Below are 26,363 nucleotides of genomic sequence, written 5' to 3' on the forward strand. Positions count from 1 at the left end.
TAATTGATTGCGGGAGAAGGAGGGGTTACAGCTGCACAGTAGACATCTTAATCAGTGAGACTATTTGTACTATTTAACAGTATACTCTTTAGAGCCAGGCACTTAAAAACAAACTAAGCTGTCAGTCAGTGCTACACGTACTACTTGGGGAGCTTAAAGGCTGTGATATTGAGAGAACAAAGTTAATGTAAACATCCTTTATAGTTCATGAGGTTAACTTTCTACTCGCTCAAGCTTTCATTAATTAGTTTCCTTCATGTCTTTTCCCTTGTATTGCCCCTTGCTTGTAGTGTTGTTCTCGGGTTCAGCAACTTGGGTCACAGCCTGGCTTTCATCTTTGCTGTGTGCTGTCCCCTATTGTCTTTGAAAATACTCTGTGGTCTTTCTTCAACAGAAGGACTTGCAGTCCTCTTTAACCTTGGCTTTGCCATTCTATCTGAGCTGCTTGACATAATGCTTAAATAAAGCTTTAAAGAAGATTCATACATTCAAGTAACTCATGAATATGCCCGTACTTCAGAGAAAGGGAGGGAGAGCGAGCAAGCCTGTGTACTGGCCGATCAAGAGAAAGTAGATTTCCCTTTAGTGTGCTAGAAAGAACTTGCATAAAAATCCTCAATTCCAAATACTTTCTCTTGTCCCCAAATTGCATCTGAGATTATGATCTTTACACTGATGCTACTTTATGGCCTTTGGAGTTTTTTGGTTTGTTTTTGATTTATAGCTGTTCTTATTCTTCCCTCTTTACTCTGTTTTTCTCATGCTGGAAATATTTGGAGCAAAATCAAGCTCTGGAAATAAACAGATTTATTACACTGTTCAAAGTGTCTGTATCCTGCTCAATGGACAGTTGGGATCAGCACAGAAGAAAAGTGTTTCTTGAAAGGCAGTATGGGCAGCAGACTATGTCATTGGGAAATGAGAAGATAATTTCATAGCAGATTTGTAGCGAGCTTGGAACACTGTCAAGTATGGGATGACAGGCAGCTGACATGGAAATATTCAGCTTCCAATACCATTGTGACCTAACTGATTTGTGCTTGTTTTGCAACACTTGTCTTTTAGTTTTATGATCCAAACTGGAAAAGAAACTGTTTGAACATTTGGGACAGGAAAGTGTCCGCCTACTTTGGTCTTGACTAAATCACTTGCTCTTTAGCCTTCTTTTCCCTCTCATCTGTCTTTTCCTCCACCCTGGCGCCTTCTTAAGTTTGAGACCGTTTCTGGTCCAAGTAAACTGACAAGAGAAATGTTCTGCGGGTTAGTATCCTTTCTATTAAAGTTTCAGTAGAAACAAAGCAGACAAGCTGGCCAGTCTGCTGTGTTTGTCTGGTTGCCCAAGCTGCTCATCTAATGGGTTCCTCCAGGGAGTGTGTCCCAGCTCCAGCCAGGGTTGTCTTCCTGTCTTCCTTGTAGTGAGTTACTGCCTTTTTTGGTTGTGTTATTTCTTTCCTTGAGTTCCATAAAATGGACACTTCTGAACAACTCCAGTTAAGACTGAGGTTTTTAGCATTTCGTTTTTGGTTTTGTTTTTTGTTTTGTTTTTTTTTCCTGAAACACTTGTTTATATAGCTATCAGCCTAGTGAGATTTTTGTACTCAACCGGAGCCTTGCTAAGTTGTAGTGATGAGCGTTGGTGTCTCTTTTGTTTTTGAAAAGCTGATAAAAATGTCCTTTTTTCTTTTTTTTTTTTTTAAACACACTATATAGCTAAGTGAGTCTTCATTTTTGGAGATAGGAAATGCAAAGGATGAAACTTTAATGAATTCATGACTCATTTTAATAATTGGAAACTGTTTTGTAAATGACGTTAAGAGAGGTTTGTATGCACAAAGACTTATTCATAGGATCTGAATAAATCTTGATTGCCATAAAGGAGCAGGATGCACCTTACAGTGACCTGAACAGAAGCTGTTCCTGCAGGTTGTAGCACAAGATTTTTCATATATCTGCTGTTTCTAGCCTGTTTTTGGCTATAAGCTTTAAGAATATGATCAAAGCTGATTTTTCTTTCTTTTCTGTTCCACTTAATACTTTTTATTCTACATGGGTAATAAAATTTTACCTAGTAGGCCAAACATTCTTAATTGCAGTGTACTCTACAGTGTCTATGTACCACATGTCGATCTTAAAGGTCTATCTAATCTACTGCCTAGTCCTTCATAGGGTTTACTAGTTGTGATTTTATTCCTTAGTAGTAATAAAATAAGAAGTACTTGAAGAATAACTTGGTTTGTTTTATGGGTTGTCTTTTTTGTAGTTTTTTGGTTTGGTGTTTATTTTTTTAAAGGGATATTAGTGATGACTTTCAGCCTGTTGAGAGCTAGATGCAACAGAGTAATAAGACATGGAGAGAGAAGCTGTGGTAGTGAGTTTCTTTTAAAAGGTGCTCATCTAATAGAAGCGCAAGACCATCTCAGCTTTGGGGATATTAATTTTATGTTGAGAATTGCTGCATTTCCGTAACATGCAAAGTAAAAACGAATTAAGGTATTATATGTGGATGTATGTATAAGAAAAGGAGGACAAGATGGCTGAGAAATTGAGGCAGAATCCGGTAATTAAAGTTAGAAAGTGAATGGAGACTGTTAATGCTTCAACACTGTGAATCCACTTAAGGTCCTGTGCTTTGAGTCATGTCTTCCTAGACTCCCCATACACTCAGTAGGAAGGAAAGGAAGAAGGCGACAAGAAAGGAAAAAGGCAAGGGACATGTAATGCTGTATTCTCTGGGTGCTTTGGAAGGGTGTCAGAAGGGGGTGTGTATACATGCACATGCGTGTGTGGCTGCTGTGAGGTTTGACCAGAACTTTCGCATACAGTGGCTAATTTACTTATTTTAAACTTAAAACATTTCAGTGAACTTTCTGTTCTCCAATCCTACATTGCTAAGGCAAAAAGATACTCGAGGTGGAAGAGGGACTCTTGCCTGGAGTGTATCAGCATGCTACTTAGCTAGCAATGCTAGTCAAGGCTGAGCCCATTGGTGACAGTGGTAGCACCTCTGCGGTAACATATTTAAGAAGGGGAAAAAAATACCTGTGTAACAGAAACTGCAGCCAGAAATGGAAGTGAGAATCTGTGAGAGAAACAACTCTGCAGACCCCAAGGACAGTGAAGAAGGAGGGGAAGAGGTGCTCCAGGTACCAGAGCAGAGATTCCCCTGCAGACTGTGGTGAAGGCCATGGTGAGGCAGGCTGTTCTCCTGCAGCCCATGGAGGTGAGCAGTGGAGCAGAGATCCAACTACAGCCTGTGGAAGACCCCACACTGGAGCAGGTTGATGTGCCTGAAGGAAGCTGTCATCTTGTGGGAAGGCTGTGCTGGAACACACTCCCAGAAGGACCTGTGGAGAGAGGGGAGCCCGCACTGGAGCAGGTTTGCTGGCAGGGCTTGTGACCCCATGAGGGACCCACGCTGGAGCAGTTTGTGAAGAACTGTAGCCTGTGGGAAGAACCTACATTGTAGAAGTTTGTGGAGACTGTCTCCTATGAGAGGGATTCCACGCTGGAGCAGGGGAGGACTGTGATGAGTCCTCCTTCTGAGGAGGAAAGTGTGGCAGAAACGATGTGTGAACTGACTGCAATTCCTGTTCCCTGTCCCTGTGTGCCACTGAGGAGGAGAGGGTAGAGAAAATGAGGAGTAAAGTTGAGCCCAGGAAGAAGAGATGGGTGGGAGAAAGGTGTTTTTAAGATTTTGTTTTATTTCTCATTATCCTACTCTAATTTGATTGGTAATAAATTAAACTCATTTCCCCGAGTCAAGTCTGTTTTGCCCATGACAGTTGATGAGTGGTCTACTTGTCTTTATCTCAACCCACGAGCCTTTCTTCATATTTTTCTCTTCCTTGTCCAGTTGAGGAGGGGGAGTGATAGAGTGGCTTTGGTGGACACCTGGCATCCAGCCAGGATCAACCCACCACAGAGAAACAGATTAATTTGGGGGGGGGCAAGGTAAGTGGGCATGAAAGCTTTTACCAATCTCTAGAAGCAGATGTGATCTTACAGCCCTGATACTGCAGCACTGCCATCTTCAGATTTTGACTGACTTACCCAATCTATTCCTCTTTCCAATTTGAAAAGTAGAAAGAAATGTAAGCTTAAGCTGCAGCTGCAAAGCTGAAAGAGTAAATATTACATGAAAGGAGAAAATTATCATATAAAAGCATAAATACTTTTAATTTTGAGGTTTTTGAGATACTGATAGTGTCCCCAGTACTTCCGGCTGTGTAGTCGTCTACTGTAGCAACTAAAACTATTCTTGTAAGAAGTGGAAGTGGTAGCTAAAATAACTCCAGCAATGATGTTTAACAAGAAGGTAAGGAAGCTGATGGCAACAAGTACAAACCATGAGTTTAAAAAATGCTAATGATAGTTAAAGTATCTGAAAAGTCTGTGGTGACTGGGGCTAAAGGACAACTGGCTCCTTTGTCAGAAACCATGTCAGTCTTAATAGTGGTGGAGTGGAGGAGACTGGTCTCTCCTCTACAGAGCTCCAGAGCAGGGTATTAGCATGATACCATATGGTAGTAATACTAGGAAAAATTCAATTTCTTTTTGCTTTCACTAGTAACTATTAGCTGTTTAATCTCATACTCATCCAACAGCATTGTGAAAAGGCTGAAAAATGATCTAATGTCACAAATACTAATCAACCTGTTATTTGGGGAAAATTGAATTGACTATTTTAATTATATCAGTCTGACTTTATTAATTAAAACTATTGTGACATACTTCATGTTTTGCAAGGTGATTCCTTTTAAGGAAACTTATTTGCATGGTTAGTTCAACTCAGACTAGAAATAAGTGTGGAATTCAATACTGAGGATGATCAACCACGGTAGCAGCGTGCCTAAGAGTGTAATGGATTCTCTGTCATTTGGAGTCTTCAAGTCAAGATTAGATGTGTATCTGAGTGGTATTTTCTGGTTAAGCTAGCATGTGAGATGGGTGTAGAAGTTAGTGTGGAGCTCTAGAAGGTGCTATGCAGAAAATTGATAAGATTATCATCATGGGTCCTTCTGGCTCAAGGTCACTGTGGTCGCCATGTACTATTGCTAGTGGCAAAAGGTGAAAAATCATGAGTTGTTTAGTAACAAACGTAGATGAAGAGACCTTAAGGGCTGTTTCTCCAATAGCTGAAGTCCTCAAGTCTTTGCTCCTTTGTGAGTAATAAACATTTGACTCCTAGCTTAACATTTTTATAGAGGTAGTGGGCTTCGTTTTAGGGTCCTCCTAGTTCTAAGATGGTGGATAATTAAGATTATTCTTATGCCTCACTATGAGCTGTGCTGCTTTTGTCTCTGCTTCACAGCAACTCTTATCCTCTAAACGTTTTGCCTCTTTAATTTTACCCCGGAGACTTCGCCTGTGTGGCTCACAGTGTGATGGCACGAGTGCTTATGTAGCATAAGGAGAAGAGAGGAGCAAGGCATGGGGGAAGAAATCACAACCTTTCTCTGGGGACAGAGAAACGACTTCTTTCAACTGCAGTGCTGGTTTACGCTGCTTTAAATGCTGATAGTTATGCTGTAAGATGACTCTGTGCTCCAGAAGTACATCTTAAGAATGAACTGAGATGTAAAGCATAAAAATCCTTTGCAGAGCAAGTTAGTCAGAGAGCAAACTTTTCTCAAAACAGACATATCAAATAAAGCCACTACTATTTAAGTTCCCAGGTTTTTTTTCTCTAGCCTCTTCTCTGTTAATCTATTATGTTCCTACAAGTGCTGCTTGATTTAAGGTTAATGTCAGATGGGAAATATGTGGCTGTGAAACTACTAACATGGAACTAATGGAATTATTTTAATTCCTTTAAGTGACCTATCCATTTTCAGCTTTATTACTGCATGGTCACTGCTTCCCTCAGTACTTTGAAAATGGGAGCTGGGGAGGACAAGCTTTGCGCACAGCTTGAAATATTCATTTTGACAAAGGTGAGAGGCTCGACCGAAGGGGCAACTCTCTCTTCTGTGTTTCCATTTGTCCAGGCTGGACAGCTTTCTTGAAGCTTTCTGTGTGTTTTTCTTTGGTTGGCTTATGAAGTTTCACCCTACTCTTGGGCTTCAGCTTCTCTTGCTTTCTGAAAGCCAGTGTGCTTGCTGCCTGAACAGCAGTCTTCCTCTGCTCACTTTTCCCCTTTCTTTTAAAGATCTCCCCAAAGAAGGGTGGGAAGAAATTTAAGTCCACTCAGCTTTAACATCAACGCAATCATAGTTCACTTCCATAGCTTAAGCTACAAACCTCTTCAGCTCCATATACCTCTATGAGAGTATGGAAAGGAAAAAAGGACTGAGGGAGAGGCAGGCTGATTTCCATGGAGAGTTATGACTGTCTTTGAAACTGCTTCTTGCCACAGCAGACCTGCAGGGCTGAAGGTTGTGACACCTGCTAGAAGTAAAGAAATAAGATCCAGCCCAGGGGCTTATAAGGTTTCATAGATTTCATAGATTTCTAGGTTGGAAAAGACCTTAGAGATCATCCAGTCCAACCGTCCCTAATCCCCATTAAACCATATCTCTAAGTAGATCATCCACCCTATTCTTAAACACATCCAGGGATGGGGACTCAACCACCTCCCTGGGCAGCCTATTCCAGTGGCTGACAACCCTTTCAGAGAGGAAATACTTCCTAACATCCAACCTGAATCTCCCCTGACTAAGCTTATGCCCATTTCCTCTTGTTCTATCACCCATCACTAATGTAAAGAGCCCTTCCCCTACCTCCCCACCATCCCTTCTCAAGTATTTGTAGGCTGTAATCAGGTCTCCCCTCAGCCTCCTCTTCTCCAGGCTAAACAGCCCCAACTCCCTTAGCCGCTCCTCATAAGTTTTATTTTCCAGCCCCTTGACCAGTTTAGTCACCCTTCTTTGGACCCGCTCCAGGAGTTTCTGAATGAAGAAAATACACTTATTTCCCATGTATTGGGAAAATGATGTTGTCAGACTCCAACTGATGAAGATCAAAGCCTCCTAGAAGTGACCTGAAAATGGAGTAGGGATAAACTTCTGAAAAACTAGAGGTTACATTTTGCATCTGAGTTTCTCTCTTGCACTGCTGTTGGGAGGCATAAGCATGGTAATGTGTGGGTTTGCCTTATAACGCATAAACCCTTTGCTACTAATTCAACTTGTTCAGCCAGTGCCAGGATCTCTGGGCAGAAAAGGGACTGAGTATTGGAATCTGAATATTATATATGCAAGGCTAATGCAACGGAGGTAAGAATGCAGAGGAATAGGGAGAACAGTGAACTGATGTATGCATGATACTGAAAGGGGTTGCAGACTGCTTACTCATTTTGTTTCTTACCCAATCAAAATACTCAGAGGGAATTGGGAAAATTGCTGTTTTGTTTGAGAGACTTGTGGTGTAGAATGTCTGATAAACTGGCCCAATATTGACTGCTGAAAGAAATGTTTGAATGTTTTTTATTAAAATTCTTAAAATAGAAAATCCTCTGAACTCAAGGGAAGGGTTTACTTGAAGCAAGATTAAGCATACAGAAAGACTTTCAATTTTATAAACTTCTGTGTCATTGATATGTGCAGCTGTCATGTCACTACCTTCAGAGAACCAATATTATTGTCATCTCCTTGGGGAATCAGGAGAAGACAGAACATCCAGACTCTGTTTGTGTCTTGGTCACTCGTTTGCTTGCAGTGGCTCTTGGTACCTCTCGTATTTTTGTTCTACTGTGTTTTCAAAATGAAGAAACTACGGTTGTCTTTTTGAAAGAGAAATTGTGGTAGACTAATTCAGATTTGCAGAAAACCCTGATCTGATTCTGGTGGTAATAGTGTAGTTCATAAGTTGCTTTGCAGTCCTAGAGTAAGGAAAGTCTGTGATTGAACTTGCCTGTATTTCTGTAATCTGGTTTCCTGGCTGAGAAGGACTGTAGGAAAACTGGGAAGTGAACCTATTCTGGATAAATTGACAGATACTTTTACTTGTGTAAAGAAGGAGAAGGGGAGGGTGTTATTGATCCTGGCAAATCATTTGAGTCAAAGGTGGTAACATAGTGTTACGATGAAATACCAAACAGCTAAGAATTGTTTAGAATTCTTTGATTTCAAAGTCTTCAGCCTGCTTAGTCCTATGGAAAGCTCTAAAAGCATCAGTCTTGTATTAAAGATATGAAAAAAAAAATACAAAAACCCAAGCTAATGTCAATTAAAGTATTAATGAAAGTTTATGATCCTAATGGCTTTCATTCCTGTATTCTGCAACTAGATGAATTCTGTCTGATTGTGATTTAAAATATTGTAGAAGATGGTGATGACTGACCTCAGAGAATGAAAAAGCAGAAAGTTTAGGTTTCAGGTTGAAGCTGTTATATTTTTGCCTTCAAGGAAGCTAAATTGGCCTTTGTGAAAGCAAATATCATAGCGCACTCATATCTTCTGTTGACTCTTGCTTGTAACGTTGCTTCTGGAGGAAGACGACCGTACAGCCTTAGCTACCAAGACCTCACAAATATAGTAGGCTGCTGTCAAGATCGTGCTTTAAATTGCTTCTCTGCTTAGAGGCTTTCAGGAGCATAGCATACGTGTTCCCTGTGTAGGGAAGCAAAACCCTTCTAAGTTCTGTTTTAAAAGAAGGTAGAAGGAAAAGCATATGGGAGGTGAGATGAGAGCAGGAATACAAGTTCCGTGTTTGGGTGGTCTCAGGAAGTGATAACGTCATCTGGTTCCCTCTGCCTCGAAGCACAGGTCTAAGGGTGCTACGTCAGTAGAGTGTGGTGCTAGATTTTTTCTTCTAGCTTGTGCCCCTATTGATTTTGATGTTCAGGAACTGCAAGATCCTCCCCTAAAGCTTTGGATAAAATAACGTGATCATCCAATGTGAGATTAACTTCACACATGTTGATTTGGTCCTTGTTTGTCAACCTGTGTTCCTTCTGTGTTTCACGTGATCGGAGTGCAGTGCCTGGGTGGCATCTCAGTACAACCTTTTTTCATTTATCTTATTACTCTCTTTTTGTTCATTTGTCATGGTTTTTGGACTGAGGGTCGAGACAAGAACCAAGAGGGAGCACCCACCAACCATGGTCCTGGACAAAACATGACTCAGGCTTTCTTCATAAAACAAAACAATTTATTAACAGTACTTAACAGGAGACATAAAGGGAACGAAACCGGTTACTTGAGAAGAGAAAAGAGAAAACAAGGCCAGATCTTAAAACAACACCTCCCCACCCCGTTTCCTTTCGTTCCTGGCTCAACTTCCCGCCCCGGCGGCGCAGGGGGACAGGGAATGGGGAGCGCAGGTCAGTTCATCCATGTTGTTACTGCTGCTCCTTTCTTAAAGGAGGAGTCGTCTTTACACCATTTTTCCCTTGCTTCAGTGGATCCCCTACTCATGAAGAAAAAAGTCCCCAAACTTTTCCAACGTGAGTCCTGCCCACAGGATTGCAATCCTTCCCCATGGATTGTACCAGTTCAGGCTTTACCAGTCTCGGCCTCTTAGGGAGCTGCTGCCACTCGCGTCGGCGTGGGTCGTCCCACGGATTCCAGATGCCTCCACGACCTCGTTGTGCATTCCATGCCCCATTTTTAACAGTACCTTGTCGTGCATCCCCTGCTCCATGACCGCTCCTGGGCTCAGGCATCTCTTCCCCGACGTGGGTTTCTCCACGGGCCACGAGTGGGTCTCTGCTCCACCGAGTACACCCTGGCTGCAGGGGGGCCGCCTGCCATCGTCACACCGATTTGCAAGGGAAACCTCAGCTCCAGCACACCTCCTCCTGCTCCATCTTGACTGACCCGGTCGTTGTGGTTGTCTTCTCTTAGCTCTTAATCCTCTCTGGGGGAGCTCGGCCTGGCGGGCACCCCGGGAGCGGGGCGCTTACCGAGTCCCTCATGCGGCTCCCCTGGCGCCATCTTGAGCACATGGTGCCGGCTCGGGCCCAAGCGGCCGCCCGGCCGGGAGCGAGGGCAGCGCCCTCCTCCCCTCTCCTCACTCCTGAACAAAAGACAGAACCTTTCTTGCCCCTTTGTCCCAACTTAAATAGGACAATTCGCAGAGGCGCCAATTTGGTTCAACCTCCCCCGGGGGGGATGGGACTCAGATCTGGTGGCACAGGGAGCAAATCCCCTCCCCTGCCACCAGAACACCCCCCCCATCAAACTATCACATCATTTTAATGCTTCTCCATGTTGGGCTGAGTTAAGACTCTAGCCTTTATGCAACATTGCTCCTGTCTTGTTTTTTGACAAATCAAGCCCTTGGAATATAACGCTTGGCAGCCGTGTGGGTTGAATGCTGGAAAGTGTAAGATCATACGCAGGCTGTAAAACACCACACTGCACCCAACCAAATAAATGTAAACTCTACTGTATATGCTGCAACACTGCAAAGATATTGTTGTAGAGGTTCTGTCCTGTCTAGACATGATAAACCCATGTCATTGTGTTATGCAAAGGTGTACCTTTGCATTGTCTTTTATTTAATATTTGGAAGGAAAACAGATGACATCTGGAAAACGAGCTTCACTGGCAGAACTTCTCTTGTGTGCTCTGTTCTTAAATGTGTCATAACTGTTGATGAAAACGCTAGCAATTTGCAAAGGTGCTACATATAACTGCCTTGGCAGGGGAATGGGTAGGCGGGAAAGAGTGATACAGCAGATAATGGGACAGTGGACCTTGAGCCACTGTGACACTGAGCTGCTGAGGGAGTTAATTTGCATTAGTTAAAACCAAAATAAACTACTGCTCTCAACTAGAACTGCAAAAGCCAAACAGATTTGGCTGCGTTCTTTAGCAATACAACGGCAGATGCAGAACCCATAAACTTATATACTGGAGATTTTAGTTTCGTATGTGGTGTTGCTCTTTAAATAGCTTTCTGGCGATTGTTCTTCTATCTTTTTTTTTTTAAAAAACTAGAGAACTAAGTTTGTTTAAAAAATAAAAAAGTGTAAATGGAAATTCATTCAGTGGGAGAAACGACGGTGAAAGTTAGTATGTCTGATTTAGTTGGAGTTTTTCTTCTTGAGTTTATTGGAGGGATTGCAGTGATGACATGACAAACTGGTGGTCAGGTCTATGTTGCTATAGGATTTGCAGTCCTGGGAAAAACAGCAAACTCTCTACACCTTGCCTTCTGATCCAGCATCATGACTCTTTAAGAAAAGTGACTGTTAAAAAGTCATTTGAAAAGTTGGAGGGAGCTTAACTTCCTTCGGACACTTTGGTGTGAAAGGTGAAAAGGTTTAGTTTTTCTTGCCCAGTGAAAATGCAGGTTATTTACAACAAAATGATGTTCTCTCAGTCCCTGAGGTTGTGATGAGGATTACTTTTTGGGTGTTTTTGTGAAATCCTCTTTGTTTTCTTTGTGCTTGGAAACTCAAATGTTGCAATTCCCTGGCTCTGTGGGACTGCAGGATCTGTCTGTCTCTGCTCAGCCAGCTCTGGGACTGGTCCATTGCTGGCGGTTACAGAGAAACCAGTCAGTTATAAGCTTAAGAAAGAGATCCTTTTAAATGCACTTGGTTCAGCATGTCATAAAGAACCAGCTTAACTAATTGTATTTTAAGCCACAGCAAGAGGAGCCAGAAGTCCAACTTCGACAGATGTTCTTAGCTTTGTTTTGCTTCAACGGCTGGGAGACCTTCAGGTTGAGTCAGTCATCCAAATGTAGACATCTAGTGCTGTTACAGTACAGGACTAACATATGATTTAAGATGCAGGTGAAACCTGCACCTCTCTGCAGCTGTGGCAGAAGACAAAGCAAGACACTTGTGCATGTTGAGAGGAACAGTAGGTGCCTGTGGTAAAGCATCTGAATTCCTGAATGTCCTCTACTTTTTCAGCCCTGTATATCCCTCACAGTCCCTGAATTCCTTTGTGCTAGTACATGATAGCAGTGTCCCTCAGGGGTCTCTATGGAGACCAGTACTGTTAAATATCTTTATTAATGACATAGTGGGATTGAGTGCATCCTCAGCAAGTCTGCCGGTGACACCGAGCCAACTGGTGCAGTTGACTTGCTTGAGAGAAGGGGTGCCATCCAGAGGGACCTTGACAGGCTGGAGAAGTGGGCCCATGTGAACCTAATGAAAGTTCAACAAGGCCAAAAGCAAGATGCTGCACCTGGATCAGGGCAATCATCAGCATCAGTACAGACCGAGTGGTGAATGGATTGGGAGCAGCTCTGTAGAGAAGAACTTGGGGATGCTGGTGGACGAAAAACTGGACATGACCAGCAATGTGCACTTGCAGCCCGGAAAGCCAACCATATCCTGGGCTACACCAAAAGAAGTGTGGCCAGCAGGTCAAGGGAGGTGATTCTGCCTCTCTATTCTGCTGTTGTGAGACCCCACCTGGAATACTGCGTTCACCTCTGGAGTCCCCAACACAAGAAGGACATGGAGCTGCTGGAGTGAGTCCAGAGGAGGGCTGTGAAAATTATCTGAGAGCTAGAACACCCCTTCTATGAAGAAAGGCTGAGAACACTTGGATAGTTCAGCCTGGAGCAGAGAAAGCTTTGGGGAGACCTTATTGTGGCCCTTCAATCCTTAAAGGGGGCTTATAAGAAGGAAGGAGAGAGACTTTTTACCAGGGCTTGTAGTGTGATAGGACAAGCAGTAATGGTTTTAAACTGAAAGAGGGTAGAATTATATTAGATATAAGGAAGAAGTTATTTAGCATGAGAGTGGTGAGCCATTGGCACAGGTTGCCTAAAGAAATGATTGGTGCTCCATCACTGGAAGCCTTCAGCGTCAGGTTGCATGGGGCTTTGAGCAGCCTGATTTAGTGAAAGATGTCCCTGGTCGTGGCAGGGGGATTAGAACTAGATGATCTTTAAAGGTCCCTTCCAACCCAAGCCATTCTATGTTATTACAACATTTTAAATGAAATGTTGAGTTCCTCTGCCGGTAGCATAGGCTACATTTTGTTTCTAAATCTGTGAGGGTACATCTGAAGTACACTTCTCATTTTCAGCTTTATAGCTTGCCCTGCTCCCACATCACTGCTCAACTTTGCCTTTATTCTTTCCATAGTATTTCTGGCACTACACCTTTTGTATCTGTCTAAAAATACAATTCAAATTTTTATTCTGTTTTTCTTGCTCTGTTGTATAACTGCATCTATAAAAGTCCGCTTCTAAAGAGCACTTCACAAAGCATGTGTCTAGATTTGCAATGCAGAGTAAAATCTCTTTGTACAAGAGTCCTATGATCATTTAATTCTCATGAGTGCTGACGCGTTCTGTCTCCCACTGAAACTGTGGGATTGCTTTCTGCCCTCCAAGAGTTTGAGAGTTATAGTTGCTTTTGAATTTTGCATTTTTCTTCTGTCTCTCTGCATAGTTGCTCAGTAGTTTTTTCTGTAATGTTTATGACTGGCTCATGTAATACATCCTTGACAGCAACATTTACCAGAACAGATGAAAGACATTGTAATGAAAATAACATTTTCTGGTAAAAACAGCTGTCAATCTGAATATGTGTCTGCTTCAACTGTAAGCATACGGATTTATGGGTCCTACAGTTAACAAAGAGGAAATCTTTCCAGACTGGGAAAGCTCTTCACGGGGCAGAAAAACTCTTCAGGTAACTGTTCTCGTCCCAGATGTGTCCATCACTGAAGACAGAAACAATAGTATAACCCCTGGAACACAGGTTTGTTGCATGTTTTCAGTCTATCCTACCTGGCCTACAGGGGTCTGATTTATTATTTATTTATGTCTCTAGAAGGTGATGCTTAATTTTGTAGCATGCTGAAATATTAGGCTGTGCTTTCTTTCTTTGATTTCTGAGACCGTATACTTTGCTAGTTGATTTAAGTGTTTTAAAAGTTTGCTTTGACATCTATGCCTCTGAATGCCAAATATTTTGCTCCAGAAAATGCTAGAGGCCAAGAAATATTATTCTCATTGAAACGCACCTTGCCAAAACAAAAATTTCAGGGATGGGAAGAGAAAAATGTCAGTTTCAAAGCACAGATGAAGCATCCCAGGACAGACCTGGGACATTTGGTCCTGGAGTGGAAACTCTTGTGGTCAGGGCTGAATTCTCCCACCTGTTCAGACAGCTTATGTATTTGGAATGATTTGAGAAATGATAAGTCAGCTGAACTGGGAGCTGCCTGTGTCTAATCAACAGAAGTTCTGAGAAGCAGGAATGTGCCTCAAGTCAGTTTTTGTTTTGATGGTCAAAATGTCTTATTTGAGACTCCGGGCAGAAGCATTCTGCATTTGGAAATCTGCATTTCCAAACCTTCTTTGAGATGCATACTCTTACCTTTTTTTTCCTTAGTCTAGCAAGAACAGTTTTTAAGAATGGGAGGGGTGGGAGGGTGATTAGTGCCCTGTGCTGTTATAGGATGCTGTGGGATTGAGCACAGCCAACCCTTCCTTCTGAAGCCATGCAGGTGCGCAAAAGAGGAAGAAAAAGGCATGAGGGCAGGCAGGCCAGGGTGAGGGACCATGTGGTGCAGGGGTTGTTTTCAGCTGGGAGAGAGGAATGCTGAGATTCAGCCTCTGATTTAAAGAAACAAAAGAGCAATGAGAACAAAAACCACCAAAAGAACGCCAACAAACAAACAAAAAATACTTCACACAGTTATTTTTATACATGTTCTTGCCTTGACCTCAGGGGTATTTGTGTTTTCAGGATGGTCTTTGGATGGAATGAAATGCTGTTTTGAAGCCATTTAGGCAGAGGATTAAATCATAGAATCACAGAATGGTTAGAGTTGGAAGGGATCTCAAAGATCATGTAGTTCCAACCCCCCTGCCATGGGCAGGGAAACCCTCCACTACACCAGGTTGCTCAAAGCCTCATCCAACCTGGCCTTGAACACTTCCAGGGATGGGGCATCTACAACTTCTCTGGGCAACTTGTTCCAGTGCCTCACCACCCTCTGAGTGAAAATTTTCTTCCTTATATCCAATCTAAATCTGCCCTCTTTCAGTTTAAAGCCGTTGCCCCTTGTCCTATCACTACACGCCCTTGTAAAAAGTCCCTCTCCAGCTTTCCTGTAGGCCCCCTTTAAGTACTGGAAGGCTGCAATAAGATCACCCTGTAGCCTTCTCTTCTCCAGAATGGGGAATCTTGCATATTTTGCGAAGCTATTGAAAGCCCAGTGTTACTGTTCAGGACTGGAGGTGTGCTGACAGTCTGGGCTGAGCAGCGCTGAAGACAGGCGGAGGAGGAGTGTCTCTTCTGTGCAGTGATCAGGTGCAAGTGCCTGACGAGAGCTTGCTCTCGCAGCTTTAAGTTCAAAAGCTTGATACCATGACACTTGAAGTCTTAGAACAGTGACAGACTATTGAAATCCTGGGACTTTTTGTTTTTCTTGAAGGCCATCTTGTAAGTGCTAAGCTGCTGCAGCCTAAGAGAAAACAGTTGGCAGATGTCACTAGGGAATTTCTCGCTGAATCCAGTAGCTCCTTTTGCATGAGCTCGTTTGGTGCTTTTCACTAGCAGGGAGGATGGTGAAAGGTTTCTTTTTCTGGTGCTCTTGAGCTACTGAAGTCATTGGTTCATTAGTAACTAAGGAACAGAAGCATTTACAGGAAAAGCTCCTAGAAGCTAGCAATAGACTTTTCTCTGGAAAAAAAGTTGTTTTGATCCCCTGTTTGTTTTCCCTGAAGGGTGAGGGATTTGTCCAGAGTGATCCAACTTTACAAGTATCTTGTAAAATATGACTTGAGCGGTGTAATTAATGTTATATCATCTGATTAGTCAAGCCAGCCCTACAGAAGGAACTGAGAATAATAACTTTACCTCAAAGGGTCACTTAGTCTTGCATAATGTCAGATGACTACATTAAACTCGGTTCTGGGCAACGTAAAATGGAAAGAGAATGTGATAAATAGAGAAATCTAGGGGATGTCAGATGTCGTAAAGTATGATCTCTGAAAAAGGTATTGCTCAGGTATCTTTAATTATACTTCTTTTATACTATCTATAGTAGAGACAGCACCGTAATTTTTGATATACCACCTCCTCCTTAAACATAGCTTCAGTACTTAAAGGACAGTAGCTGGACTGTCAGATATGTTGCCTATAATGGATTCAGATTAGCTCATTACATAGCAGTTGAACTAAGCAGTTATAAAATCAGGTTAAATCTCATCTCTTTGGAGGAGTGAAGGAGGGAGTTTGAACAATAAAGTCTACTGCCATACTAACACAGTTCCAGAATCTCTTTTGGTTTTCGAGAAGCATTGTACTTGAAGGACTGATGCTCAACAGGATTGCTTTGTCATGGGGGAACAGTGGGTCAAAAGACTCTATTAATACAGAGTTCAGTGTTGGAAAAGACTCTATTAATACAGAGTTCAGTGTTGGGTGTTTGGTTTAGCTTTTTTTTTTTCTTCTTTTCTGCAAGAAAGAAACATAACTGTTCTTACAAACTGATGGTTGGAGCATCAACATTTTCAGGACTTTTTTGACAAATTTATAGTAACTTGAGAAGCTGGATCTTGACTGATGGGTTTAGGGAGGCAGTAATAGCATCCTGCCATTCATATGCTTTCATATTTACTTCAAATTAGAAGTGGAGAAAAGCAGGGGGAAGTAAGTTGTTTCTGTGAACAGCTAGTCCTGTTGCAGAGTTGTGCTGTGCTATAGCCTTTGTAGACTTCTGCTCCCAGAGGTGCTGCTGTGGCAAGCTAAAGAGTCTTGTTAGGTGGGAAAGTGCTTTCAGGAAAGTGACTGTATTTAAGCCCCACAAAAATCAATTTATTTAAGTTTGAAACCTGACAATCATTCGTTCTTGGACAGAAGGTATCTCATCCCAATATTGCAAGGTGATATTGGGTCACAGCAAAGCTTTCTAGGGTAGCAGTGTTGTGCTCTACCCCATTTGGGCTGTGAACTGAGGATAAAATTGTCTTATAAGTTCAAACTTATGTCCACGCTATACATCAAATAAACCTGCTAGGTGGCCAGCTTAGCTTCCACTGTGTTAGCTTTTAATGCTGCAGACCTATAGCTTACACTGACATAACAGATGATTTAATAAGATCTTTATTATTATACAGGAAAGAACGTCAAGGCACAATGAGCATAAAGCTAGTAATGTGCAATCTTCACTTATCTTGGGCTTAGTTGCTGTGCTAATGCTGAGCAGAATAGCCTTCAAATAATGTGTTGCATTGGACTCTTCTGAAAGGGCAGTAAAGTTCAAAAGTAACTCACTGGTGCTTCTGAGATAAAAGGCAGTAAATGTAATCTGAACCCTCCTCTCATGAGGTAGATATGTCATCGTTACTATCCAAGGGAAGAATACCAAGGCCATACCAAAGTGTGTTCAATGCCAAGTTGCATAGCTTTTGCTTTTGAAGACTTGAGATTAGCATTTTGGAGGTCCCAGTGGTTGTAACGTTACGTATGAGCTTTAGTGGCAAGTTCAAGTCTTGCTTATTATCCTGAAATGTTAAAAGCATGAAAAAGCTGTAACATAAATATTCCCACTTAAAAACAGACTACCAAAGACATAAGAAATACAAGCGTAAGGAGGAATTTCTCACTCTGTTACATGTAATAACTTTTGTATAGTGATGGGAAAAGATGGAAGAAGATAACCCCAGGAGTCACTGGCTGCTTCTGAAGCTGAGAATTCTCCCTTTCACTCTGGATGATGCCGCTTCATGGTGCATTTTTTCTGGTCTGAGCCTCCTGCGAGTTTATACTGTCTGTATTTCCCTGTATTAGAATAGTGCTTTTGTATCATTGATCACCTTAGATCTGTGTGGATGTTGGTTTTGTTGCAGCAGGAATAGTGTCAAAGATTTTGAAAAGTGATTAAAATGTTTCCTGTTACAGTAAGGTCTGTGAAGACACATGATGGCTACAGAAAGAGGCTTTCCTATAAAGGCGCTAAGGATTTGTAAGGAATTCTGTCTTCAGACTGTTGAATGAAATAATTTATCACTTGAGATTAATTACACTGAATTATATACATGCACTGAAAGGCTCCCAGTCTCTGTGCTCTTGCCTGTCCTAATTTTTTTTGCATCCGTTCTATGCTCCTTAGGCTGCACCATTACTCACCTCCTTAATGTCCTTCATCCATTCTTGCCTTTTGACTCTTCCACCTTAACCAGTCAGCTATGTTTCCATCCTCCTCTCCTCCATTATCCTCCTGTGATATATTTTCACCACAGCAAAACTACTACTGTTTTTCCTCCCATGGTTGAGTATAACTGGGGAGGGGAAAACACAAAACCCATGACTAAAATGTAAGGACCAGTGCTTTTAGCAAAAAAGATATAGTCCTGTGTTTAATAAAGCTATTTGAACTTTTGCAATTTGCTCCAAATTTTGGGCATTGACCCCAGAACCCTGTCCTCGTGTATGTGTGTTTAGTACTTTGATCTTGCAGAAGGATTTAAATCACTTTTCAAGAAAATATAGTATCTCTTATGTAAATAAGTACTCACATTGTAAATCTATGGCACTGTATAACTTGTGGTTCTTGTTCACATGGGCTAAAATCTCTGGGGAATGGGGATTAGCATATATTAAAATCAAATTTAAGTCAATTTGATAACAAAACGTGGTATTTAGCTGAACCAGAGTAAACTCTTGCATAGAGAGAACAAGTTCTGTAGTCCTGGGACTTATATTTGATTGTCTACAGACTATAGATAATAGAAAACTGTCTACCAAATCAGTCATCTCCACAAAAAGACATATCTAATTATTTTACTCTTATAGTTTGCATATATCCTTGTTCAAGTTGTCTTCTCACATTATGAAAACCCAATATAAGTAGAAGGTTTCTATTTTTTCATTAAATGGAGGGATAGAGGCTTGCTTTTTCCTAAGCTGTAATTAAAGCTGGTTATTCCTGCATTCATGAAGGCAATAGTTGAAAACTTGGTTTGGAATAAAATGCTTTGAGGCTCGCTGACTCCAAAAGAGCTAATTTTCTTAGTGCAAGCAGTTTTAGGATATTTTCAGGATATTTTAAAAGGTAGTTTTATTTCTAAATGAAACTTTGTATGCATCTTTATCTTGTAATGATTTCAAAAGATGAATTTGATTAACTTGATGTGGTCATTGCATGCATGATCAATAGTAACTTTTTGGGAAGATGCATGACACGGTAGCTTCTGAAATTATTCTGAATCATAATGTAAGAGTTCGTGCTGAAAATGTTCCTTTTAATTCATTTATCAAAGTATTAACCAGATGATGAGAGGGTGGTGAAACAGTCCTGTACAACTCCAATAACCACCCTTGTAAAATTAAGACTTCTTAAACGCATAACCTTACTCTTTAAAGACTGCTTGAGAGAAGCTTAGATTTGAAAGTTGTTCCCTCTCTCTGTACTCCAGTCATCCATCCTTGTGCAGCCTTCATCAATCTGTAGATGGCATTTTAGTTTTAGAATTACTGGTTATGTGTTTCTCTATACACACGTAGCTCTAATTTAGGTGATGATTAGATCACTATGATACAGGTTTTTGTGTTTCCATAGGCACATGGGGTTAAAATGCAGTAGGATGTGTTCATTTTACACTAGGGACTTTAGCACAGGCAGGCTTTGGCAGCATTTATTGGCGTAGATAGGATGGTTTAAATCATCAGGCAGACAAGAGTCAGAGTTTGAGATCCACAGCCTTGTGCTTATTTTGACTTCAGGGAGAGCTGGCTAAATTCTTTTAAAATTATGGCCATGAGGCTCTAGTTACAGTTAAGTTGCATGTAAATATAGGCTGTTATTCTTGAAACACAACACAGAGTATCTACTAAATGTTGTCCTTCTCATCGCATGTACAAAAGCATGTTTGTAATGAATGTAGTGGCTTAATACAGGCAAAAGCTTGATGCATATGGTGGTTTGTTTGTTTTTTTTTCAAACACCTTTTTTCCTTTTTCTTTTTTTTTTTTTAATTTTAAATCTGAAAGGTATGAAAAAAGAGGATCTGAGAGGTCTGTAGTCTGAAAATGTCAGTTCTATTTCTATTGTTTTATACCAGGTGATTTCACTGCTGTCTAAATTTTGAAGTCACATTGGCTGTGGTGGACAGCATTCAGTTCGGCTTTCCTGAAATGCAGTACAGGTTTAAAATGGCTTCTTCGCTTTAAATCTATCCTTCTCACACCCTGGTTTCCTTCTGATCATCTGAAAAAGATTTAGAAGCACAAATGGAAAATAAAAATTAGCAGTCGAGGCTGTGGGGGTGAAATTACAAGGATTATTAACCCTCATGCTTCACTTAATAAAGTGATCCACAGCTGGGTTTAAATGAATTTTCCTCCATTCAGTGTTGGTGTGTTGTACCATTAGGCTCATGCTGTCGATTGTATGTCTGAGGCATCCATGCTGGGCCTTCCTCTGGAAAAAGAATGCTGAGTTAGCTGTATTGATCACTTACAGCCTGCTAATCCTGGCATTTGTAATTCAGTTTATATGAATGTGGAGACAGAAGAGGAGGACTGATACCTCTTTACTTAAACGCAACGAGTAAGCTGGCCTCTGTGAGCCAGGTGGGCATCTGCTAGGGTTGAGCGAGCAGCCAGCACTGAATTTTGCAGTTTAATAACAGCTAATTTCCTTTGTGCTCAGACAGAGTTGGTACGTATTTTCCCTTGCCCCTCGGTACTTGAGGTAGCTGACAGAGGACCCTGCAGCCTGCAAAAAGCCTGTGCAAAAAGGAGGTCTCTGCTCCTTCTGCAGTTTCAGGAAAAGTATGCTGGATGTGGGGGAAAAGCTGTTGTTCATGGAAGGAAAGCTGAGCTGGAAAAGCTTTCATCCACATTCTGGAAGAATGCTTGGGGAATATCCACTGAATACAGTGAATTAACTTCGTTTCATTTATGAGGTAGCAGAAATAATGCTGTTGGAAAGAAAACCTCTCCTAAAAGGACTTGCTGCTGTCCGTCTTTTCGTGAGATAATAAATCACACAACTGGGGCATGTTCAGGAGAGCAAGGCTAGCTCAGTTGGGATTTCAGTGAGGACATGGTATAGTTGTTTGTGGCTTTTTTCACTTCCTCGTGGTACAAATAGAAAGGCATTTCTCTGGTTGCAGTCCGCCAAACGCATAGCAACATCTTGTACCCTTTATGACAAGCAGTCCTGTTTTGACGTGTTGTGGTCATTTTCACACCCCCCCTACTCAGGCTGCGTGAAAAATGCACAGTTTGAATCCCTGCAATGTCTGAGACTCTTGATTTCTCTTTCAGAGTTCAGATGGGTCCCTCTCTGGGGTTATGCAGAAGTGGAAGGAGTATCAGCTCCAATGCCTGAAATACTTGTATGAGGCACCCCCCATTGCAGCAGGTAAGCCTGCTTGGTAGGGATAGGATGTACTAATTTTAAAATGCATGGTAACAGTAGCAAGGAAGTGATTATGAACTTGAAAGTATTTCTCCAGCTTACTTTCCAGTCCATTTCTTCTTTATCCCATTTGCTCTCGCCTGCTGCCTGTGGGACTCTTCTCTCTGCTGAGGAAGTATTTTACAGAACAATTTCTGTGTAAAGATGTCAGTTTTTAGGTCCAGAGTGTTTTGCAGTGGCAAGTGGTGGCTGTAGCACATCAAAGCAGCACGCTAATGTAATAGCCTTGAAACTTTTTTAGGAGTCAGGGTTGAGAGCGCACACAGGTGTTAGGAAATCTGGGACCATGCTGTTCACATTGACTGAGCAGTTGGTGTAAATTATTTTGAGCATTGTAAAATGCTGAAATGGCTTTAAAAAAACAAAAAACAAAAAAAAAAACAAAAAAGGAGTGCCTTGGTGAAAATGAGAATGCAGCTTGTTTTAGCAGTTGAGCTGCTGTAACGTGCTGAGAGCAGCTGTGATGTGCCAGGATCGTGGTGTTTAGAGGACACTGGTGACTTGTCAATGACGCTGATAACTGGACAAAGTGCAGCTTCTCCTATGCTTCAGTGCTTTTGTGACACACCGAGAAAGATAAGATGGGTCTAAAGTTGTATCTGTGAAGAATTATTTTGAAACTGTTAATTTTCCTTCTCTTAACTATGTTATTATGGCAGAGTGAGAGCAGTAGCTGATGACAAAAATGCCAGGGAAACGTTCATCTCCCTCCGCTCCATTATCCTGTTGAGAGGTTGAGTGCTGCCCTCTAAGAATGACAGTTTAATAAATCTGAAGTTGAAGTATTCTCATGCTGATTAAGCTGTAATGCAAAGTTATGGTTGTGTGTGGGTATTTCATTGATGGATCCATATATTAGGCTAGACGTTCCAACTGCATGACAGTGAACCAGTTCTCGGGAATGATTGTCTACAGTATTCATAGCCAAAATGATTTTAAATTAAACTGAGACACATAAGGGTGTAAAAGAGATGGAAATGGATCAGTATTGATTTACTCTTCGTGTCCCTTGATTCAGTCAGAGCTGCCAATCTGTTCTTCAGTTCCCCCTTGAAACTAGAGTTTCCAATTGTGTGGGGATAAACTCTTGTGGACAAGTAAATCTCATTTAACTCCACATCAAAGCTTAATTGCATAATATTGTTATGGCTTGAAAGCACGTGTCCCTGTTTCCTTTTATCTTCTGCTCTTCAGTCTTTTCCTCCTTGCAGTATTAATGCAAGGCAGTGGCATGACCTTCCCTTCCATCTCTCTGCAGAAGGCAAGTTCTGCAACAGAACGTTTGACAATTATGCTTGCTGGCCAGATGGACTGCCTGGCACCTACGTGAATGTCAGCTGCCCCTGGTATCTCCCCTGGGCTAATGCAGGTAAGAGCCTTTCCTTACAGGCACAGCTTTAAACCAACCCTGTTTTCCATGTGCAGCCTTTGCAGGGATAAAATTGCCTTGAATGGCTATGAGTGCAGTCAGGTCTCTGCAGTGTAAAAGTAGGAGCGGGACTTGGTGTGATATACCCTTTATCTTCACTTAGCAGGAGAAAATGAAAATGAGATAAGAGACTGTTCTTAAAGGTTGTGTTTAGTTTGGATTTTTTTTTGCTCTCGTGTTTTTGCTGCTTGAATAGCAGTGACTGTTAATAAGAGTACTATGGTGCTTGTTGAAGACTATGTAACCATAAAAATGGTGTAGTTGGAAAACTGAGATTAAAATGGCCAAGCTAGATGGTAGGTCATCCTGTAGTAGATAAAGACAAAAAGGTCTAAAGTACTATTTCCTGAGATAAACTTGTTTCTCAGAATGCTGCAAGATGAAGGTTTTGTCAGTGGTTGCAAAGACTTTTTTCTCTGAAGGACTGAATGTCACCTTTAGGTTTTACACCCTTATGTACACGTACACTTGGTGCTGCTGGAAGGCAATGTGTGTTAGATCACTTCATCTAATATTCTCTTTGAAACCTGTGACTTGTACACTTTGTTCTTTGTGAAGACCTTTCTAAATTTTGAAGTATAAATGAAACAGTTTATTAACTAGCTACCTTGGTGTGGCAAATTGGCTTTGGCCCCTGTTACGGGACAGAGGATGCTGGTTAATGAGGATGTATAAATCTGAATGCTGGATATAAAGATGGTTTAAGTGTGGAGTACATATTGGTAAGAAGGTATTTTGAGAACGAGAAAGAAAAGGAATGGGATGGAATCGTCAGAGGATATTTAGATGTATTGGATAATGTGGGACTTGGGCATTATGCAAATGGTATGGAATAAGGAGACTGTGCTGGGTCTGACTGGGATGGAATTAACTTTCTTCATAACAACCTGTATGGTGCTATTCTTTGTATTTGGGGCTAGAAGTGCTGATAATACAACAGTGGTTTGGCTGTTGCTGAACAGGGCTTGCACACCATCAAAGCTGTCTGTCCAACTCATACCCTGCCCAAGGCCAGCTGGCTGGGGGTGAACAAGAGGTTGGGAGGAGACATAACCAACAGGATATTCCCTACTGTACAACATTGTGTTCAGAAATAAAAGCTCAGGGAAAGGGGAGACATTCATGGACATGGAGTTTGTCTTCCCAAGTACTGGTTATACACACTGAGGTCCTGTGTTCCAAGAAGTAGCTGTGCATCTGCCTGCTGATGGGAAGCAGTGAATAAATTCCTTGTTTTGCTTTGTTTGCACTTTTGACTTTTGCTTTCCTTATTAGAGTATCATTATCTTGAAGGGGTGGTGGTGTGGCAGTGGAGAAATCCTCACACCAGAATCAAAACATTTTCACAACACTGACAAATGTGGACAGTTTCCACACATGATATAATACCACCTCTTGTCCCTTTTGCCACTTTATGACCACAAAAGATTCCCCATGATTGTTCTTCTCTTTGGCGGCGTTCAGTCTCAGTTTTGCGTGTTAACTTCTCCCAGTTACTGTCTTTCTTGACCAGCGAGTTTTTCCATCTTATTTTCTCCCTCATCTTGTTGAGGAGGTGGAGTAGGAGAGCAGCGGGGTGGGTGTTTGGCAGTTGACCAAGGTCAGCTCATCACAGGCATGGTGATATTTTCAGGGGCTGTAAGGCAGTCTCTGCTGTGGTGCCTGCAGCACCTCCTGCCCTCGGTCTTCTCTGACCTCAGCGCTCTCAGGGCTGTTTCCCACGCTTTCTTTCTTTCCCCCCACTACCAGGCAGTATTTGGCCCTTTCTTACGCACGTTTTCCCTGAGGCAGCACCGTCCTGGCTGAGGGACTGGGCTGTGCCCTGCCGTGGGTCCATTGGAACTGGCTGTGTCCAGCATCAGGCAGCTCCAGCCTCTCCTCGCAGAGGCTACCCTGTAGTCCTCCACTGCCAGCACCCAGATACCCAATACACTTGGTAACCTGCTGTAGCATTTAATGACTCTTCCTGTTTAGTGGGAGATGCTTGGAAATGTACAAATTTGGTGATGAGGGGTGAGGTGTGGGGAGAAAAATGTCAGGTCAACTATTGCAACCCTTAAACTTTCTGGCTAGCTTTAAACTCGTCTATAAAGTAAGTACCTGAAACAAAATTACTGAGTCTGGATTGCTATTTTCACTTTAACTTGGTGCATCTTCTATACTAAGATTTCAAGGCAATAGATGGGAACCAATGTTACTGTATACTTAGTGGTTAGGGACACCCGTGGGGTGTGGGGGAGAGATCATGGGCTCCACTCTTTCTGCCCCTGTGCTCCAGATTACCTCTTCTGCTGTGCCTGCTTTCCTAAGTGACCTATATGCTTTGGCAGTTTTATTCCTGTCTGGTTTGTGCTGAGCATCTATGGTGAGGTGACTTCCTCATCCCGCACCCACTCCTACATGTATTGGTCTATACTCTACTGGGTGGATATTATGCTACTGTGTCCATATTTCTAACTTCTTCACAGCTTTTGTATTATCTCAACTGTCTTGGTAGTAACTGCCAATCCGATAACCTCTGAAGTTAAAATGCTGTTTGCTAATCCTCTTCAGATTATTAATAAGATTATTAAAAAGCTTTTATAAAGGTATAAAAATAATATTTACCTCATAATTAATTGACGTAAAATGGTTGGATGCTGCAGAATTTTTTTCCAATAATTCTAATGTTTCTGGATACCTAAAACTCTTCACAGGATTAAACTTATTTCCTCTAACCCTGTTTATTTGCAATCTTTAAGACCCTGGACACAGTTATTTGACTTTCAACTGCTCTTGAAACATCACTGCTGGAGAGAGCCAAGGTTTAACGCAGTACTGCAGATTAATAAATTATTGGAATGTGCAGTATCTTTCGTACTTTTGGAAATAATTTTTTTTAAAAAAATTAATTATCCTGAAAACAGTGTTTGTTTCAGTGAAAAGAATAGCAGCGTTTTGTGTAACCCCTTGCTAGGGAGGGTTGCAAAAGTACTTCAGAAAGTCATTAAACCTTGTTGTGCATACTGTGCATATACCTCAATCTCTGTTTTATCAGCAAGAAATAAGAATGGAACAAGGAGGCCTTTCATTGTCTAATATAAAACGAGAAGTTTGTATTGGTGCCAGGTACGCAATTTAGGAGCCTGAGTGACCTGAAACTATTTTGTGACATCTTGTGGAGTCATGTTCAAAGTGAATGCTAATGGGCTGCCACGATGAAGAGGTAACATCTCTATAATGGAAGATGTAACGCAAAAGGAAATTGGGCACCCTGTGATTTACCGTAATCACTAAAACATGCTTATTGCTTGTTCTTGCTTAGCCCCCTACTTGGAACTTGAAATAGATTCTAGCACTGCAGGGCTTCCACCTCTTCACCTGAGGAAAATGGAGAAAATAAAAAGATGAGACCCTGCTTGGGAAGTACCTTCAAAATACGTTCAATGAAGGTCATTAAGTGTGAAGTGCTTCAGCCAAACTTACGCATTTGAGACTGCTGTTACTTTGATTAGGAGACAGGTTTTCAAGTGTGTAAAAAAGTTTGCTGGGGGACTTCACACCATACCCCCAGAAGTCTCCTGGGGAATAAACTGAAATAAACTTGAAGCTGAATACTGCTTGTGATGGGGTACTGAAATGGAGCAAGCATT

General features: G+C 41.7%; 1 protein-coding gene across 2 annotated transcripts in view; it reads left to right on the forward strand.

The window, feature by feature from the left end:
• Positions 1-26,363, forward strand: part of GLP1R (glucagon like peptide 1 receptor) — a 92,354-nt gene that overhangs the window by 12,496 nt on the left and 53,495 nt on the right. The window contains exons 2-3 of one of the 2 annotated variants that reach the window (XM_086628472.1): positions 21,149-21,245; positions 22,561-22,671. The gene's annotated coding sequence lies outside the window, so the exon portion shown is untranslated. Of the gene's footprint in view, positions 1-21,148; positions 21,246-22,560; positions 22,672-26,363 lie in introns of those variants that run through there. The other variant, XM_086628463.1, reaches the window with a different exon arrangement.

The sequence above is a fragment of the Tauraco erythrolophus genome, chromosome 2 (assembly GCF_009769465.1).
Source record: "Tauraco erythrolophus isolate bTauEry1 chromosome 2, bTauEry1.pri, whole genome shotgun sequence".
Lineage (NCBI taxonomy): Eukaryota > Metazoa > Chordata > Aves > Musophagiformes > Musophagidae > Tauraco > Tauraco erythrolophus.